The sequence below is a fragment of the Corvus moneduloides genome, chromosome 1 (genome assembly GCF_009650955.1).
Source record: "Corvus moneduloides isolate bCorMon1 chromosome 1, bCorMon1.pri, whole genome shotgun sequence".
NCBI lineage: Eukaryota > Metazoa > Chordata > Aves > Passeriformes > Corvidae > Corvus > Corvus moneduloides.
In genome coordinates this window covers 80,919,644-80,939,855 of record NC_045476.1, presented here as the reverse complement: position 1 = coordinate 80,939,855, position 20,212 = coordinate 80,919,644, and the positions used below count along the sequence as shown (strand labels likewise).

The window sequence follows — 20,212 nt, the reverse complement described above, 5'->3', positions numbered from 1 at the left end:
GTTAAATATATAATTTCTTCCTCTATGCAACTAAAATGAGTAATAAAAATTTAAATATTTTGCAGAAAAAAGTGGCTAACAAGGTTTTGTATAAGGTTTTTGATTTATTTATAGAAAAAAATATTATGTCAGAGTTTTCATGGTAACTGCAATATGGCCCTAAGGACTTTTCAAGTAATAGTAGAGGAAAAAGTATTGAAATTTCCTGTGAAAATTACCCAATTGTTTTCTTCTTGACCTAAATCATACAAGATTAGGACATATGTTCACCTAATGGGTTTCTGTAAGGACAGGCTTAATATCACTTAGTGGTAGCCAGCTAAAGAGTAGGTCTCGTCTCTAAAGTAGCAGTTGAGGTCATTCTACAATCAAAGAGAGAACAAACTATGTATATGTCTTGAGAATAAGTCATCATCTTTATTGGGACAGCCCAAAAGAGATAGTGTGAACTACCTTCAAGGATGCCTGCATTCATTTCTCTGACTGTAGAGGTATTTTAGATAATAACATGGATTAGAAGCCAAATTGTCAAGAAAGCAAAAGATGAGATCTACTCAGGCGTAACAGTCTGCTGGTTAATTCTACATCTATTTTAGAGAACTTTTTAAAAAAATATTTCATAATGGTAGCCAAAGCAACAAGTAAAATGGGTCTATTGCACAAAAGTATATTTTTCATGTGTTCCTTGACCCTTGACCTACCAAAGAATGTGTTTTCCATCCAACAAAAAACAGACAATGAGAGTTAATTAATATACAGTGCTATTACAGTACAGTAAATCAAAGAGAACAGATCTTGAAAAGATCTTGAAAAATACAAGTCTTTAGTGAATTCAATTTTCCAATATTTTTTATATCTGTATATGGATTCATTAATATTATAATTTACTCTTTTTCATCTCTTTTTTTTCCCCAAGCAACATGAAAATAGATCATAGTAGTTCTAATGGAGACATTATGGTCTGTCGTGTAGATACTCAATTACAGAGTTTTAAATATACAAATTATGTAAATTACTATTTAGGGAGTATTTACAAAATACGTTATTGACCTAGTAAGCCATAACAGCTCCAGTCTGTCAGAGAAATACCTATTTAGACCCTGGTAAAAATGCAAATTATTGGCCCAATAGGGCATAACGGCTTCTTCAGAAAAGCTGCATTCTATCACAGAAATCCATGGTTGGGGACTTGCTGGCTAACGACTTTTGTGTGAAAGCTACCTTGGAAACTGTCCTTAAGTACACAAATTTCCCACATGATAGAACATAATGGCTATTTTTCAACAGCTGCTGACTACAGAATAGTATTGGGTTCTCTTAGGTAGCTAGTTAGTTGTCAGATCTCAAACAAAAATGTGCAGACGCTATACAAAGATATCCATTGGCTTCAGATTCCCCTATAATTTTGTTTGAAACAATAGCTGCAAATGCACAGCAGCTATTTTTCATTGACTGTTCATCCCTTACATGGATTTACAACACCAATTCTATAATGAAACAACTTTGGTGTTAAGGAATGTTCTGTTGAAAAATAAGACATGGACCAATACTCCAAAAGGGTAATTATAAATCCCCATTAAGCAGAGCACTTTGCACAGCCTTCAAGAGGAAGTATGCGTATGCATTACTGAAATGATTGAAAATACACACATTTACATTACATTTAAATGTTGTTCATTAAATATCAGTAAAACTGGGCCAGGCTACAGGGGATTTCTTCACTGTAGCAGCCAATTCTTTACACCAAGGAGTTTCAATTAAGTCAAGAAGTTTTGGGGAAAACACCAAAACTTGACTGAGGAGATTTTCAGGAGTTTTTATTCCTAGAAAAAAAAAAAGCCAGTTGTACACCTTGGCTCAGTTTTGAGAGTGTACATTTAAAGGAATGTCCCCAAACTTAGCAGGGATCTATTATTGAATGAACTTTCTGAACTACTGAAGTAGCTGAAATATCTTCACAACTCTTAGTCTAGGGAGTTGGCTCAATAAGAGATGTTGAACAGTGATTTGTATCAGTAGGGACCAATTCCAGTTTTTTAAAGTTCTTACGTGTACAAACTGTATTATTTTTAACATTGAGAACAGAACTCTTTTCTGAGCGCATCCATTGCATTTATTAATTCTTTTACATTGTTAAGCTTTGTTTCCTGTGTTTTAAGCTTAACAGTGGACAAGTGTAAACACATTTGCATAAGGAGGGCAAGAGATTGAGTAAGGAATATACTTTTTGACACGATTTCTTGAAAACTTTTTTCTGGGGGGTTTTCTCAGCACAGTTTAAGACCCTTAATCTCACGAAAAAATCTATGAAACCTTAGATAACTTGCTTAATAATATAATTATCAAACAATTTTAGGCTTTCTAATATTACTTTTTTATTGCATTTTTTCTAGTTCCTTTATTCTAAAAGAGCAAAGAAAATTTTTCACTGTATAATCATTATATACCCACATGCTGAATAATTTTATTAACATATTATTGCTTGTATTTATAGCACTTGTCATTACATATTTCCAGCTTAAATAGCATCAATAAACAATTTTGTTGTTCTCCTGGAGATGCATGTAGCATGTAAACAGAGATTTGCAGATTTTAAATTATCACAAATTGTTGCTCTCGTATTAATAAAGAAGTGCTCAATTGATAAGAGACAAAAATAGCAACGCTTTGCAATTCAGTTCCAAATATGTTTACTTTGGCAAGTAACAGGCAGGAACTTTCATAAAGATTAAAAAAAATCCTTGTGAATAGGGAATCAAGGAGAAAAGCTTTCACAAATTATTCTTCAGCCTAGATTGATAACTGGATACAGATACTAGAATGGTTGTTCAATGAAAGAATCTGCTTCAGGACTCTATGTCTCACTAGGAGATCATTAGCAAGTGTCTGTATTATAGAACTATTATGTGTGTACATACCATAGTAGCCATGCCAAAGTAGTTTGTTTTTTAGAGTAGGACATAGAACAGGACTGTATCCACTTCAGTATCCTGTGCTAGCTGTGGAGTTGGCAATCTGATTCACAAACAACACGGATTCTTAAAAATACTGCATTCTTTCAGTGAGCCAAACTGACACCAGACTATACTTTTTTTATTCTTGTTTTGTGCATTACATGTTCATGCTTAATTTCATTTTTCTCTGAGGTTTTTTCTGAAGCATCAAATCAAATGGTGTTATTTCTCACTGCTAATTCCCTTCATGCAATTACTCTCATCACACCAGGTTGTTTCTGTTCCCTTCCTGTTTCCTTTTTCATGCCAGCATGATTGTCTTGTCACCAGCTTAAGAGGAAAAAAATAACTTCTAAGATATTTTATCCACCCTGTTGCTCAGTGGGTGTAAGATTAACCTGTGTGTTAATAGCCTAAATAAGATCCTCCCTCCATCAAAGCTGTAGGGTGCGGTTATGTGAATTGTCACTTCTCCTCAAGGGAAAACAAGGAACTTTGATCAGGACTTTTATATTGGCCTCCTAAGTTTTAGATCACAAGCAGGCTAAGAGAAAGCAAACAAGTTACAAAGCCTTACACAAGCATTTCAAAGGCTTCTTATGTTTCTTCTGTTGAAAGAGCACTCTAAGACATTAAGATTTTGTGTTAGAATGAGAAAAGCCAGTTTTCAGCTCATACTTCTGTTCTACCTGACATGAACCAGAGACAGCTGACATCTAGTATATGTGACATTTAAAGAAATTTCATCAGACCTGGTAGTCAGATAATATATCCTTGAATGACTGTAGCAACTACTTCCTGCAAGGTGGAGAGTGACATTGAATTTTATCTACAAGCCCTTGCAAAACTAGTTTAATATTTGGAAAGCAAATGGTACAAAAGAGTTATATGGTATGTAGATTTTTTAGCCATCACAGAGCACTCAATGGAGACAAAACATAAAATATTTAAAAAAATATTCCTTGTCTTGTTCTAAACAAAGAGAGATGTATAAACATTAAAAAAAAAAAAAAATCAAGGCTGAAATTTGAATTATAGTACTTATTCCTTAGTAGCTTCTCATCTAAAAGCCCCTTTTTCTAAGGATCAAGTAAAAAGGTCAAGGCAGAACCTGTTCTAGGGGGAAAAAATATTTCAAATTGTTATACATTATCAGAAATAATTCCATTGATAGATGTTTGCCTTTTTAGTGTGATCACAAGGTTTTCTAAATATATTTTATGACCAAGGAAATTCTGCTCTTTTCCAAGAAACAAAAGAAAGAATCAACCAACTAAAAATCCTGAAAAAAATGTACCTGCCCAAAAGAGAGGGAAAAAAAAGCAGAAAAGACATCCTTTGTGATGATTGCAATCACATTGCCACATACTTTTCACAATGGCACATACTTAATTGAACTTTCTTTGCATGAAAAAGGGAATTCAAGCACAGATGCAAGTACAGTTTGTCTTTTAAAAATCTAGTTTTGATACTTATTTTATATTCAATGAGTATAATATTTACATTTGAAAACTATGGCCTCAGATGCACTGAGAAGCACAGTAATGAAGTGATATTTTTAACATGACATCCCCAACTAAAGAAAACAGTGTGAGTTTTCATAATAGAAAATATCATACACAGATAGCATTTTTTTCCTTTAGTTGTAACATTTCCTAAGATATGTTATTACTGTGCCGTCATTATTAATAACTTCCAAGCACAGGGGCTGGTGAGCTTGGATGTGTCCCAAGATAAAACGGTCTAGGGCCTTATATGCTGTTTCCATTAATATTAGTAGAGTGTTCTTGTTTTCAAAGGAACTTGACCAAACTCTGTGACTGAAAAAAAAATGGTGTATCCTAGTATTAAGAAGTGGCAAACACTCATCCAGGCACAGATCCCTGACTTGTGAAGAAGTGTCTGACAAAAACCTACATTTTTCAGAGTTTTCCTATGCAAGAAATTCTCTCCTGGGTAATTGCAACAAGATTGCAGCCTGAGAAACATCAGCAAGCCAGAAAGTCACTAAGGAATTTATACCTCTTCTTAATACACTTATGTGTGAACAATAAGAATTCAGCCTTGAAGCATGACATACCACAAACCACTCAAAGATTTTTAGGATCAGGCTCAAACTCAAAAGCCAAGCTTGTGGAAAGATATAGCTCATAAAGATACAGTGGACACACGATATTGCTCAATGTATTTAATATAGTTACTTCTTTGGGCCGGAGTTACTAATCATATTTTATAAATTTTAGTATTAACTAGAAAGCTGTAAAGCCAGAAAAATCATTTTAGAAATAGTGAACGAAGTCTGGAAAAAACCCAGGATTATTTTATTTAAATGTGATTCATCCATGTATTTTTATAAAACCTCAGGGAACAAAAAAAAATCCTTTTGGATATCAAAAGAAAGTATTTATACACAGCATCTAAAAGACTCAATTGAATGGATCATGTCTAGGCTAAAGTTATAAGATTAAAGCAACCTAATCAACTTGAATTTTGTAATCGACTATTTTGTTTATAATCCCATTTCTGATAGACAGTAGTCTCCTCTTCCAAGTAGTCAGACCTACTGGTATTTTAAATCCTTAAATATGTTATAAAGGGTCTCCTACTTAACAGTTGATATTTACAGGACTTTTTCACTGGCCGTAGAATGGATAGACTAGAGGTTTCAACAGCAGTCTTTGGAAAGATCTGAAAAAAGTTTAAGTCATACTCTAGGAAGTGATGCAATGAAAAGGGTTATATCCAAATGCTTTCAAATGTGCAGAGAAAAACCAGAAAAATTCTTTAAAAAACTCAAACATTTTTCCTGTCATAAAATATTTGACAACTATGGGTAAAAAAATTCAGAAAATGTAAAAATTGCAGTCCAAAATTCATTCTTATTTAAAAGTAAATTACTTTATTTCTTTATTTGAAGAGCTATTTCCAACAGGCTTGTTGAAATGATAAAATTTCAAATCCAATTTGTTTCCTCTTTTTAAGTAATTCTCTTTCCTAGATGAATCACACTTGCATGTGTTTTGATCTGAAAAAAAGATGAGAAATGATATCAGCAATTACAGAACACAGAAGTCCATCTGACTGACACTGGCTTTTATTTTTGCTAGCACCTCTCCTTTTCAAAAATTCCCAGTGGTCCCATGGGACCCAAGGAGATGGGTCCAGAAGGAACTGGCCAGTGTTGCTGTCCATCCAATCTCTATTTTATTTGAAAAGTTGTGGCAATTGGGTGGTGTCCCCAGAGACTGGAAAGAAAAGGAAATATCACACCTGTTTTTAAAAAGCCAGAATGGATTCTGAGAACTGCTGACCAATCAGCCTCAAATCCATTCCAAGTAAGATCATGGACCAATCTTCCTGAAAGACATATCAAATCTTATGGAAGGAAGGGAAGTGATTAAAGACAGTCAAGGTGCCTTCACCAAAGGCAAATCTTCTGCATCTTCTTAGGATCAGTTGTACCTGTAGGACTCCATTTTTTTCAGTCCCTCAGTCTTCTAGCCAAAAGTCTGAGTGAAGAAGAACAATCCTGCTCCATCTCCTATTCAATGCTTCCATCTCATGTCTGCTTAAGTAGGTACCATTTTGGTTTAAACGAGTCACTGTCACAATTTACAGCAAACCCTTTCTGGTTTCAGCTAGCAAACAACAGCCTTCTTGAGAGCTCAAATGCTTGGGTTCAGACACCTGTCTTTCCCCACATCAGACACACACAGAGGATTATCTGCTGCTTGTTCTCATTCACAACTCAAGCTACATTCTCTTGTACGAAAGCAATCTAAGAATTTTACACAATACTTAAACATACATAAAAAGTTTTATATTATATTTAGCATAATGCAAAAAATTACTTGTCAAAATTAATAGTCCTAGCTGATTTATTTGTTTCAGCAGATTATAAGGAGTATTAGTTTAGCAGTAATAAAAGAAAAAGTCCTTTTGGATGACAGAAAATTTTGTACCCTGAAAACATAAAAAAAGAAGTGTGAGGAAATACACAGTAAAATTCTGCAACAGTTATCAACAAATAAAAACTCAGTAGCCCAGAAAACAATAAGGAAATAAGGAATCTAAGAATTTGTTAATTCTCATCTGAATTAACAGTAGATATAAAAATCTGTATTCAACTGTTCGATGTATTGCAGTATGCACTGAGATGTCTTCCAGAAAAAAACCATTCTTAGCCTAGACTGTATGAGGCTGGTATTAAACAAATCAAACCAGATGCAACAAGTTGCTGACTAAATGGAGTCATCTTCAAAATCATCTTAGCTTGTCATGGCCAGGCATTGTTTATACTTTAAAGGAATTTTAAAATTTTAGCTATGACATCTATTGCTCAAAAAATACAGCAAAAGGAGCTATTGCTATTGGCCAATATTGTGTGAGAGCAGGGCATGAAGGAACACAAAGAGGAAACACAGATCAATTGGTCTTCAGGAATATGGATGCAACAACTGATACTTGGTACTTTATTAGAAGCACAGGACTATTTGTACAGTTTTCTTCAAAAGCCTGTGGAACAGTAACAACAGCATGTTGTCTGCCACAGCTTTAATACTGGTCCAGATTTTCTTTTGTCCTAATTTATAGTCATTCACCAGCTATATAAAACACATCCTCTCAATAAGCTAGGCACAACCTACTCTTCTAGAAGTTGTTCTGAAAAATGTTATTTCCCTCGACAATTAAATTCTGAAATATTAAAAGAAAGCTAGATTGACCTGTTTTGTAACAGTAAGCTTTTCAAAGACATTAGGACATTTTCATAAAGTCATTCCAGCTGGAAAAGATCTTTAAGTCCAATTATAAACCTAACGCTACTAAGTCCGCCATTAAACCATGTCCCTTACCATCACACCTTTTCAATCACCTTTGACTATACTGTTGCTATTAACACATGCATTTAAGTAGAAAATATAACTAAGAAATATTTTCTGGTTTTCCTTTGTTTACCTCATCTGGATTACTACTGAAAATTTAGAAAAAGGAAATCTTGATAGATAAAAAGGATATGTTTCATTTTACAAAATGCAGGTGTTTTGTCAACTTTTAAATGGTCAAATTTAAATTTGTGTCAATGTAGAAGGTTGTCATTGCTCTTTGAGTAAGAAAACTACAGAGAATCTTGAGGTAAATAGGAAAGTAAGTATGAGCCACTGTAGAGAGCTATAAATGCACACATTATTAAAGCTGTATTGAAAGAATATTTGCCAGGATATTACAGTAAGACCTCAGCAATTCTAAGACTTATTATTCCATATATTTTTTACATATTGTTTTATTCAGTCATTTTGCCTCTCTCTGTATTTTTTTTTCATCTCCCCTACTGTGTCTATTTAGACATTAAACAAAGCATTGAATTCTATAATTCTGTCTGACATGAATTACTTTTTTCATACTTATGATCAGTGTAGAATAATCATATGTAAGAGCCTTTGTAATATAAAAATTACACTCAGAATGATCCCTAAGAACACTAAATATTTAAAGCCTTGTTCTATGTCTCTCTAAAACTTTTTTACTTACTATAAAAATAAGACTTTATCATTCAGGTCACAGGTTCAATACTAGTCTCTTTACTGTGCCACTTGCAATGGCCGTGAAGGGGAAAAGGGTTCCTCAAGCCACGCTGCAGAATGCTTGTAAAATACATTCTTACAGGTAAATGTAAGGCCCTAAGAAGGGAGGCCAAAATTTTTGTGACATGAAAGAATCTCTAAGTAAAAATTAAGAATGAACCTAGGAAAGCTGCCAATTTGACACAATTCCACTTGTTGCTTTAAGAACAAAAAATATAAGTTGATTCCTTAGAGACATAAAGAAGTAATTTTCAGTAGAATGTTGGCAGGCCTCAATTTTTTTTGTGCAAAACTTAGTCTGATTTATTTCTGTTGTGAAAATAATTGAAGTGAATGCAGAATGAAGTTTCATTAAGTTCGTGCACATAGAAAGCCCACTCAGTTCTTCTCTATGTATTGACCCCAACCATCTGGGGTGTTAGTCTGGGTCACTTTGGTAAATTCATACATTTTTTTTAGTCTGGAAATAGCACAGAGAGGAGAAAATGTGGTTTTTGGTGTATGTGTGTGTGGTGATTAAGGTGGGGACTTTGAAATACTGATGTTTCTGAAAGGATCAGTCCTTCCTGAGCCATATCAATGTCAGCCTGCCACCCTCACATAAGTAGTGCAGCTCTCTTGTGCAGATCTCAGAACTACTTGAATCCTGTAGGTGTGTATTTTTAAAAAGTGTATGTTAAATGACTCAAATAGTTGGCAAAATTTCAGACAGCTTTCAGGTAAACATTTCACACCTAAAAGAGGAGATGGTTGGTTTTTTATAAATTAATGGTCTATAAACACCTTGTTCTCAATTCTGATTTTGCAGCAATTTTATGCTGAAGTAACTCCATTGATTACTGGTGGTTTACAGTGATATTACCGTACAAAGTCCTCTAAAGTTTAGCTCAAATAAAAAAAAAAAAAAAAAAAAAAAAAAACAAAATCTTTGGTTAGTTATGTATGTGCTTGTTAGTTTGTGTCTGTCTCCTCTCACCAACATTTGCAGGTGTCAAAATTAGCTTCTAGCAGAGACCTTGCAATTTTATGTAATGGTACAGCCTTTGAAAGTTCATCTGAGAGCTTTGTCTTTTGTGACACAATATACTGTGGAGAAGCAGAAAGCTTCCTCTCCTTTTCTGCTCCCCCATGTTTTCCTGGTGTTTTATAGACATCCACTGATGTTTTACTATCTCACAATTTTATCTTTAAAAACACTAACAATTATTACAACTGTTTTAGTCATCTTTCTGCAACCTAGATGACATTTTGAAGGTGTGAGAGTATATTAATTTTCAAGTCATGTATACAGTATCAGGGGAGAATCCCACAAATATAATCCAGTGGGATTCAAAATCTACATGGAGAAGTAGGGGAGAAAACAGAGAAACCTTCTTCCTACCCTCAACTTTCATACTACAGCCCTGGCTTCTTTAGTGTAAATGATGAATATTACATAATCCCCACATAGATGTTAAACATGTCTAAAAAGAGGTAATATTCTAGCAAGTATACTACAGATATGTCACCTTTGCATTGTCTTTCATATACTGGAATGGTTATGAGTGAGGGAGAAAATTGTGCTTTTAGAATAGGAGAGCAGGAGATATTTCCATGCAAGTGTCTCTAAATATTTATAGGGTTTTCTGCCCCTTCTTGTGTTCTTGAGTTCACTGCTACTAGCAATAGTCCTGGTGCAACTGAGTGTAAATGTCCACATGGGCTTATATTTATGAATTTATATTTCATTGTACCCATTGTCCAAGCTGACCAAGTCTTACAACAATATTGCTCTGAGCTAACATACCAGTTTCTCAGTGCTTTGCCAGCTGCTGTGCTGTGCTGTCTGGTCTGCTTGGCAAAGAAAATGCAGCTCAGAACATAGAAAATCTCTATGCAACCATTATGCTGTATCACTGCAAGTTTATTTCTGATATACTTTATTTTAATTTTGGTTTTGTCCTGTTTATTTTCATTCCTAAACTGTGCTTCATGAAGGGCTTTTCTACATCAGGATATTCACTAAAGTAGTTGCTTGAGCTGTAGTCTAAACAATGACTTCAACTGTATCAAATCAGTACTATTAGCTTTGCAATACAATTCCCAATGTGAACACGCTTTCTCAAGGACAAGTATCTTTATTTACAATTTGGCGTAATCTGCTTCTACAGTGGATTACGTGCAGTTCAAATTATACTCCTATGTCAATATTTTCTTGTGTACCTAAACCTCTGTAGGCAAAAAGGTTTAAATTCATAAAGCAAAATGCAAGGTTCTTCCTGGTTCTGCAGTGATGCCTTTGTTCTTCATGCTCAGTTCAACTCCCATTTATGTTACATATTCACAGACACTTCTGTCACAAAATACAGGCTCTGATTTTCAGTGATGGTGAAGAACTGGAAATCATAAACTTCTATTCATAACTGTCTGGTCTTCTCACACTCAGAGTAAGTGTCCAGGTAAAAATAAAGAAAGGAAGGACAGAAGAACCTGGGTGTAACTGCAATTGCTCTGTACCACTCCTGTCAGTAGTTGATCTATCTGTATGACCTGCTCATAGCAAATGCTGTCTAGTTTTGGAATAAGAATGGCAAATTTCCTCCACCCTGGAGTGGTTAGAAGGAAACTCGTATTTTAAATAGAAGAAGAGGTGAGCCCATCCCTTTGAGGAGTATTGTCAGGGCCCTGGGAGAGATACCAGCCCTTACTGTCCCTGCGCAGAAACCTCTGAGACCTCCTCTACCCCTCCACTAGGAGCCCCATTTCAGCTCAAGCTGGTCCCCTGCCCCAATGATGCAGTAGGAGTGCCTGGGCTAAGTGCCATCTATGTCCCTTTCCCCTGCATAGGACTCAGACCCTGGCTGCAGCCAAGCCTCCAGCCCTATCCTGGTGTCCTGCTCATTAATAGGACCTGGTATGTCACTTGCCATGCCTGGAGCTGTTGATAAGACCCCATCATAGCCACAGCTCTATCCGCTCTGGTCAGACCTGAGGGACAGTCAGTCCACCAGTGAGGGCACTGGATTCCCTGGGATCACTCTGGATTCTCGGCTCCCTCTCTTCTAGGAGCAGCCAGTTCTTAATGTGTCCTGACAATGACTAAATGCATCATGATTGTAAAGTTCACCATCTCAAACAAAAAGCAAAGTGTGTAAAGCAAGAACAAGAAATCAGAAGTAAATAGCATTTAGCAGCAAGATGTTAATCTTCTTCCTCAGTGTTAATATCCTTAACTCCAGCTTCCACAGTGTCAATGACACTAATGATCTTAACCTTTAATTGCTGCACATGTGCAAATCTGTGGAATTAATCCTGACTTTTTCCCCTTAAAAATTAAAAGCAAACCTCAGAAGACTAGATAGTCTTCCTAGAAATCTCTTATGTATGACTAGAAAAATTATGTGGTAACGTGACAACTCTAATTGAGAGAGTTCTACTTGAACTCTCAGGGGTATCAGCAGAAGGATTTCTACTGGGGTGGCTGTTTGCTGCTAATAGCAATTTATTAAACATGTATTTACTTCTCTGGGAATGAAATTTAACTCTTATTATTTACTGCTCTTTACAGCAATTGCATACTGACTCCTGCAAAGACAGAATTTTCTTGTGTTTTAAGCACACAGCTAATTTGGCAACAATTGCAAACACTACTGAGTTTGCATTCACAAACCAATACTTAAATGAGCAGAGTTTAGCCAACTCAAAATGTGTTTTCATCTGAATGTTTGAAGCACTGCTCCACCTAAAGGCCCATCCTTCCTGAAATTTCCTTTTTTAATATCCTTCCGTTATTGAACAGTGAAAGATATTATAATCTTTTGATTCAACAATAGCTGTTTCATATCTGCCTCTATTGATCTTTTTTTTTTTCTCAGTAACAACTATGTCACTTTTATTTTGGAAAATAAGAAGCACATTACTTTAGAAAATAGTAGTTTGAGATTGGCCTCTGAGAAAATGGTTACTTTTTGTTTCCTATAGGTTTTAAAGGAGCTGACACCAGCAGAAAAAATATTGGGAGTTTTTCTGCAGAGAGGTTGCACTCTTGCTGCCATCCCAGCATAGAAAAAGTTCTTATTTACGTAGTACATTAGAACAGAAGATCCTCTGCAACATTATCTATATTCAGGATGAGCAATCAGATGAGCCAAATATGTGGTCTTTTTCAAGCTAACACAGATACAACAAAAGAAGAAGTTATTGATGTAAAGTACACAAACCTTTAATTTATTTATCAATTTATATATTTTTATACACATGGAGCTTTCTTAAACAAATTACATTATAAATATATATTTATGTATATAATGTGGTAATAGACATGCAAACTAGAACCAAAGAAAACATATGTGTATATATATGCATATTAATACCCTTAGTATCTGCATAATCTGCTCTCTACTAAGTTTTATGCTTTTTAAAGCATCCAGCAAGTGTGAAACTTCAAAGTTCCCTCAGTTTCCCATTCTCTGGCCTGTCTGCAAATTAAATATGGGCTATGTCCCTATGGGATGTAAGGAACTCTCTGTGGTTCCTTTGCTCCTTCTAGTTTGCATCTCTTTGTTACATATAAATCTCACCATCAGATTGTTGTACTTCAATCTACATATTTTTGTTCTTACCTTTCAGGGCTTTAGCATCCCAGAGACTCAGCAAGCTGCCTTCTTTGCCTCTTTTACCAACCCTATCCTCACATTTCTTCTATAAAAAACATATATATTTCACTGGCTACATTTTAAAGTAGCAGACACTATTAAAAGTACATAAAGAATGCTGCAAATGTACAGAGACCTATCCAACTCTCAGAGATAGTATTATGTCTATCACTGACCACAGCTGAATTTTGAGCTACAAACTAAGTGTCTACAATGGGGGGAAAAGTGAAATCTGAACCGTTTTCCTCACTGGAATTTCACAGAGTGTTTTTAAATAATTTTTCTCACTTTCAAAATGATTTTCAGTTATCAAAATGAATGCATTTTCTCTTTCCAATTATATTAACTCATTTTTATCATTCCTTGTCTTAGGTCAATCCTATCTTGCAAGAAAATAAAAGGGTTTTCTTCGCAGTTATCCATAGTAAGTAAGCAAATTTCTGGCTGTTGACTCACCTAGCCACAAAGATTGGCTCTAACAAATACCGTACCATTTTATTTAAACAGATAATAAACTAGAAACCTTAGCTAAATAAGTTTCCTTTTAAATTAAAATTTCGTCCTTAACTTTTAATGTCTGGAAGCAACTTCTTTTGTACACAAAAAGAACTTAGGAAAAAATCCATTAAAAAATTAATTGCTAATTAGTTGTTCACATGTTACATCTTTGTGTCTCAAATTCTAATGATTATTTTAATTTGTTTCCTCTGATTGAAATATGCAATACCTATCACTCTATAAAGACTCATAAAGTATGTAACAGACACTGACACACAAAGGCATTTGGTTCATTTTATAGTCAGCATAAATCTCTGGAAACTAAATGAAATCATAACAATAAGGTTGCCCACAGAGAATGTATTCCAAGAAAAGAAACAAATTCCTCACTGCAGTTTGGGAGATCTTTTCAGTGTTCCAGCATTACTGATGGGTGTCACAGAGATACCATGGCAGTGTGGGGATGTAAATCATGCCAAACAATGGAAACTGATATCTCCATGGCATTCCTGTGCTTGTATTCATGCTGACCTGGATGGTCCACTGTGCTCCCATAGTGTTGCCATCCATTCTGCTTTTTTCCCTCTCACAGCCATTTACCAGAGCTGGAGAAGCACCAAAATGTTTTGCTTTGAGTAATGCTTACAGAAGCATTTTGTAATCAATCCTTAATTCTGGTTTATGGTCTCTGTGCTGCCCATGTTACTTTACAACAGAATAAAAGCTTTGGTGTTACTAGACTTCTCATCATATTCAAGGAATTCTGCAGAGCAGAAAAAAAGTGAGAAAAAACAGAATCACAGAAAGAAGAAATGTTTAATAAATGACTAGTTTCCAAAACTATTAGATAATCTCAAAATTTTTGAATATTAGTTCAAATTACAACCCTAATTAATGTCCAGTAAATTCTTCTTTTCCCTCTTTTTCTCTTTCCCTCTCTTTTCCTCAGGTCTGACATTTTTCATGCATATTTTCAGAAGATTCTCAAAATCTTTAGATATTTCTTTTCATTTACTCTTAGTCATTACTAGGTTCTTAAACAGTGACTTTAGAAAAGCCTGTATTATAAAAATTCCTCAAACCCTCCCCTTTCCCAGCACATTTTTCTCAAACGATATTGACAGGCAGTTTTTCTTGTTTAAATCTTTCAACAGACCACATTTATTCTTCATCATATTTTGATATTTTGTTGAGGATGAACAAAACTTTCTAAGGTTTATATTATTTTCTCCTCAGTAAATAAGAATGCTTTTATTACCCTTCATCAATGCAGTTTTCAGCATTTGAAAAAGTTAAAATATTTGCCACTTTGATTCAAGCTCTGGTATTTGCTGGTCACAATGTACCTAACACTACAGTATGACATGTTTCCGGGGACTGACTCACATGGAACTATTCATTCTGGGGATGATTCCTTAGATTAAAAATTTTACATTTGTTGATTATAACCTTTTTGAATTCAAAACTAATAATAAAACTCCTACACATATTAGCAGAAATATTTGCACTATTAACTATTTCTTACTGTAATTATTTTGAACTATCTGAATCTAAAAAAACTGGTTTTATCCTATGTTGTTTCCTTTTTATTCTATGTTGGCACAGAATGCCTCAGAAATGGATAAGAGAATGACAAAAATCCCCAATTTGTAAATGACCTTTTGTTCATTCAATATTTTTATTTTTAATTCGTACTATTTATTTTAATCCTTTCCAAAATGTGAAGGAGAAAATTTTCCTACCCAAATTGCAACAAACTGCAGAATCAACTAAAACTGGCCATCCAATTTTAAAGTAATCAGGTTTAGAAGCATGCTTTGAAGCGCTTCTCAGATACTGTCTGTGCTACACGTTATTCTGAGATGTGGCTTTATCTGAAACTGGAATACAATGAGATTTCTGTATTTCTTTAGCTTTTAGACACCACATATGACCACTCTTTGCTAGGGGGCAGAATCAAAACCAATGCCTATCAGACATTTTATTTTCTAATTCTTCAGGTCTTTTGTTAGAGATAATGTGCAGAATTCTCCTCTGCATCCCTGTGTTGGGAAAGGCTGTGGTATTTGTAAAATAAAGACTGAATCTACACAGACAGAGAAAGAAACAGTACAGTGTTTATTGAAAACATGAAAGTGTTGTCTACTGTTGAAGAGGGGATGTCATTAGATGGACTTTTGATGGAAGTGTAGAAATTCTTGTGATGCAAACAGAAGCATGTCCCTTCAAAGGGATTAAAAACCTTGCATATTAGCCTGCTCAGTGTGTGTCTTAATATTATTTATGACAGTGGACAATCCCACCTGCTATAACCAGAAAACTAATTTTTTTTTTATTATGGTGATGGACCAAGAAGGGCTAAAAATTATTTCATTTATGCTAGTAAACTGGATGTGTCTCCATGCATAAGGACAAAGCTACATCCATCTGTTTCATGCGGGGAATTCAGTCCCCTATTATTGCAAGGAATATGGTTTTGCCATTAGACCACGGTAGTTGTACTAAACCTGTACCATGGAGTTTCTGGATTTATCTTGTCCTGTCTGGGACTGCAGAGGTTTCCCCTTGTTTTGGCTGTGATAACAACTGTCTAATGACCAACTTGTTATCGCTTAACTTGTTTTTATGTAAATCCGTGACCACTATACATATCTCAAAGGTCTGACCAACCTCAGTAGTTATTGTAGAACAAGTACTACTCCTTTATGTCGAGTCTGGGAAAGTCAGTGTTCTACTTTCAAACTGTAAGCTAGCAACCAGGGAAGAAGAAAGTGTTAAAAAATTGTGCAAATAAAAGAAGAAGCAGACCCTCGTACAAAGAAGGAAGGGAGCACCAGAACCAGCATGGAGCTGCTCAAGAAGAGTTCAGGACTTGGACAACCCACACAGATCCCTGAAAGAATGAGCACCTCTCCAAGGAAAATGGGCAAAGAACTAGAAATGGGGTTTGTGTACCAGGGTTTAAATGGTATTATTAATTCTATATTTCCTCATTATTTTAGACTGTGATAGTAGTGTTGTAGCTGGACTAATAATACCTTTTCATTGTATTTTGTCTGTAAAGATTTTACCTGGACAAAGTTTTAGGTCTGTATACCTTATGCATCTGCTTTAGACCATAATGAGATTTTTGAGTGCAATACAGCTCCCTCATATAACCCTTTTTCAGAGTGTTATCTTAAAACTGGTTAGATTTCCTTGCCCTATTGCATCTAGAGTGGCTGGTCTGAAACTTCTCTTCTGATTTCTAGCCTACTTTCCAGCCTTGTATGTCTTACAGTACCGATCTCATTACAGCATTTGTCTGCCAGATTCTGGAAGTCTATGCAGACACCAAGCACTGCTCTTCTCCCAGAGTGTATACTCACTTTCCTAGATGCAAATTATTCAATTTCCTCCTTAACCCACAGCCCAATTTACTCAAATTCTTCTTTTCCTGTAACCTCTTTATTGTTATTCCCTTGTGTACTTATAAAAATTACTTTATCCTCTCTCAGCCCCTAGTCTGTGAGAGTATAGATGTGAAGAATGAAGAATTATCACACACACACTCACCATCATTTAGGCTCATTTTGCTTCTTAACATCCACTCACCTTTTGATACAGGTGGCTCCCATCGGAAATGATTCCTCATCAACCTGAATAACTACAGCTGCACATAACATTTTAATCATATAATTGTGATTAAATTATAAAATTGCCCAAGAAAGCATTGATATGTCCTTATTGCAGTGGTAAATGGTTTTGTTACACTGTCAGAAAGCAAATTCCATTTTTAATGATAGTTGCCTTGTGTAACATTGTAATTCTTACAGAAAAATTGAGGAAAAGTATTCCTTTAATTCCGTCTGTCTGTAGTTCTGTATTTTTTCATGTAAATTTTCCATTCATCATATTACTAATATTAGCCTGCAATTCATCAAATTCACATTGTGAAATTTTGCAAGGTATACAGGAAAAAAGCTCTCTACTGATTCTGATGCACAGAATAAATTTTAACATTTCATTAAATTTAATGAAATAGTACAAGACCAAAAAGTGTACCCCAAATTTTGTTTTAGAGATTGCCAGTAGAAAACAGTGCATAAAGGAAGTATGTTCTCATAATTCGTTATATGGTCTGTCTCTGCTCTGAGAATAATTTGGATTTCAGAGCAATGAAATGGCTCATTCCTATTTACACTATAGGCTTCAACTTCTCCAATGAAACAAATCTTGTGGAGAGCAAAAACACTGTTTATGACTTCTATTACACTGTTAGAAATAAATGGTGCAGCTTTATTCCCAACTGGGATGCAATTGCCCGCGTGGGTAGTCCCATTGATCTGAAAGTGTGAGTTATTTCTTTGTAAAAGTAGTGAAAAAAACTCCCACCCTATAAGTGGTCATTAATACCAACAAAGAGTTTCCAATTTAGACAGAAAATAGAATAAATACTGATAAAATTAGTCATTGCTATTTTATAAAAGGCTTAGAAAATGTAGGAAAGATTGGAAGTGACCTGGCTTGTTTCACAAGCAAAAAATTATAGGTGAACAACTAGATTTTCTTACTCTTACAGGTTTAAAAAACCTCAAAACACTGTGGCACAGAAGTGCTCTCTAAAGGACTTTAAATTCGTAATACAGAAACTGAATGTAAAGAAAATGTTTTAAAAATAATGTATTAATAGCAAATCATGGCATAAGTACAGTATTAATACTTGAAATCAGTGAGGACTCTTTATAAAGACCAAAAAACCAACATACAGGGCTATAAAATGTTCATTGTATCATGTACGGACTACTTTGGGCTTGCAGTGTAATTGCTTTTCTCACTAGTTCAGCCTGTCTGAACTGCTGTAACTCACCTGAGCTCAACTGCCCAGAATGGGAATTATTCATGTTTCAGGATGTCATGGGGTTTTGTGCCTAGACTGTAATGTAGAAATGGCATTGAGATACTCTAGAGATGCTGTTGTAATATCTCAAGCAATTGTTTTCATTATTTCAGTGATGTACCAGTGATTCAGAGAGTTTACACAGAGTAGCTGTGTGATATTCTTCATGTGTTTGTGTTTGCCCTTAATGGTTAATAGCAGCACTTCCAGACTGATACACTTTCATTTGATATTACCTTCCCCTATGTCTAACAGAAAAAATGACTTGCCTATGTACTTTGTGTAGCCTGTTTAGATCTGTGAGCATGACCATATAACCCTTCGTTTTAACTGAGAAAATTTTAGTCTATGAAAATAATTTTGTGATTTCTTTCATTTGACTTTAATCTGCTTTTTTATTTTTTAGAAAAATAAAATATTCCTGGAGAATATTTGTATTCACTGAGATGTAATCAGTCCGCACCTTTGTACCACAATAAAAGGTTTTTGTCTCTATTTTTTTGTTGAGTTTGCTTCTATTGTTCCTGTTACAACATGCTTAGCCACAGCCATATTCCTCCTGAAGTATCATTAGATGGGCTAGAGAACAGATTTACAGCCCATGAATGTGGGGTATGCCCAGCCCCTGCCCTGGAGGGATCTCTGCTGAGATAAGAGATTTTGCAATCGCCCAGCAGAACTCCCTGGAAAGGCAACCACTTCTTTGGTCACAGCGAGAAAAGACAGACCCACAATCCTTTAGGAGACCCTATGCAGATCCTTTGTAACCCATTGGCCTTCACCCATCCCCTGTATCCCTATAAAAGCTAGCCCTCTGCCCCTGTGCAGGGAGAGTTCTCGTCCCTGGCTCTCCCCTTCGCTGGAGGGGACCCACAATAAAGCTCCCTTCGTGCGGAACCAGTCACACGAACCTCTCGTCTCTCTCTCTGGTCTAGCTTGGCCTGGAGGCTGCCCTGCAGAGCTGAGCTGGAATCACGAGCTGATAATCACTAAAGAGCTGACAGTCTCTGCAAGGGCCCCTCTGCCAGCAGCTGAGGGAAGACACCGGGCCTCGGGAAGGCGATTCCTTTTGGGACCATCTCCCCAGACCGGTCGCCTCTTCCTGGGTCAGAGCCACTGACCCCATCACCAGCTGTAATACATGAATACTACCCATCTAAAATGTGGTAGTTCATCATGCATACCAGGAGTTAGTGTATGGACTTCAATAGGCAGCAGAGAAAAGGTATCACAATATAAAAACCATCTTTGCCTTGCCTTGTAGCCTTAAGAGCAAAACATGCTTAAGTCATATCCTCAGCAATAAAAGCTCACTTTTTCTCTGTTTCTCTTTCTGTCACAGTCCTCCCACTTTTCACTAGAAAGAACATTATTGCTTTCTGTGGGCTACCTGAACTAAAACCTCTCCACATTCATCTGTAGCTGGGTTCTTCACAGCATGCCTACCTATCCTGTCATAAACGGATTTTACTTTTGCACTGTGTTTCCACAGAAGTATCTTTCTTTAACTGTGACTATTTGGTAAGTCAGCTTTTTATTTTTTTCCTTGTAACAAATAATGGTAATGACTTATCAATTGTAACTAAGGATTTTTTTTTTTTTTAATGGTTGTGATAAGGGCTTTTTTGTTGTTCACTTTAATCTTGTTGTTTCCTTCTGTTATAA

At 35.5% G+C, this 20,212-nt stretch overlaps 1 long non-coding RNA gene across 1 annotated transcript in view; it reads left to right on the top strand.

The window, feature by feature from the left end:
• LOC116447828 overlaps positions 1-19,042 on the top strand; it is a 34,078-nt gene extending 15,036 nt beyond the window's left edge. The window contains exons 2-3 of the long non-coding RNA XR_004241706.1: positions 12,497-12,720; positions 13,145-19,042. This is a non-coding gene — a long non-coding RNA (uncharacterized LOC116447828). The remainder of the gene's footprint in view (positions 1-12,496; positions 12,721-13,144) is intronic.
• The last annotated feature ends 1,170 nt before the right edge of the window (positions 19,043-20,212 follow it).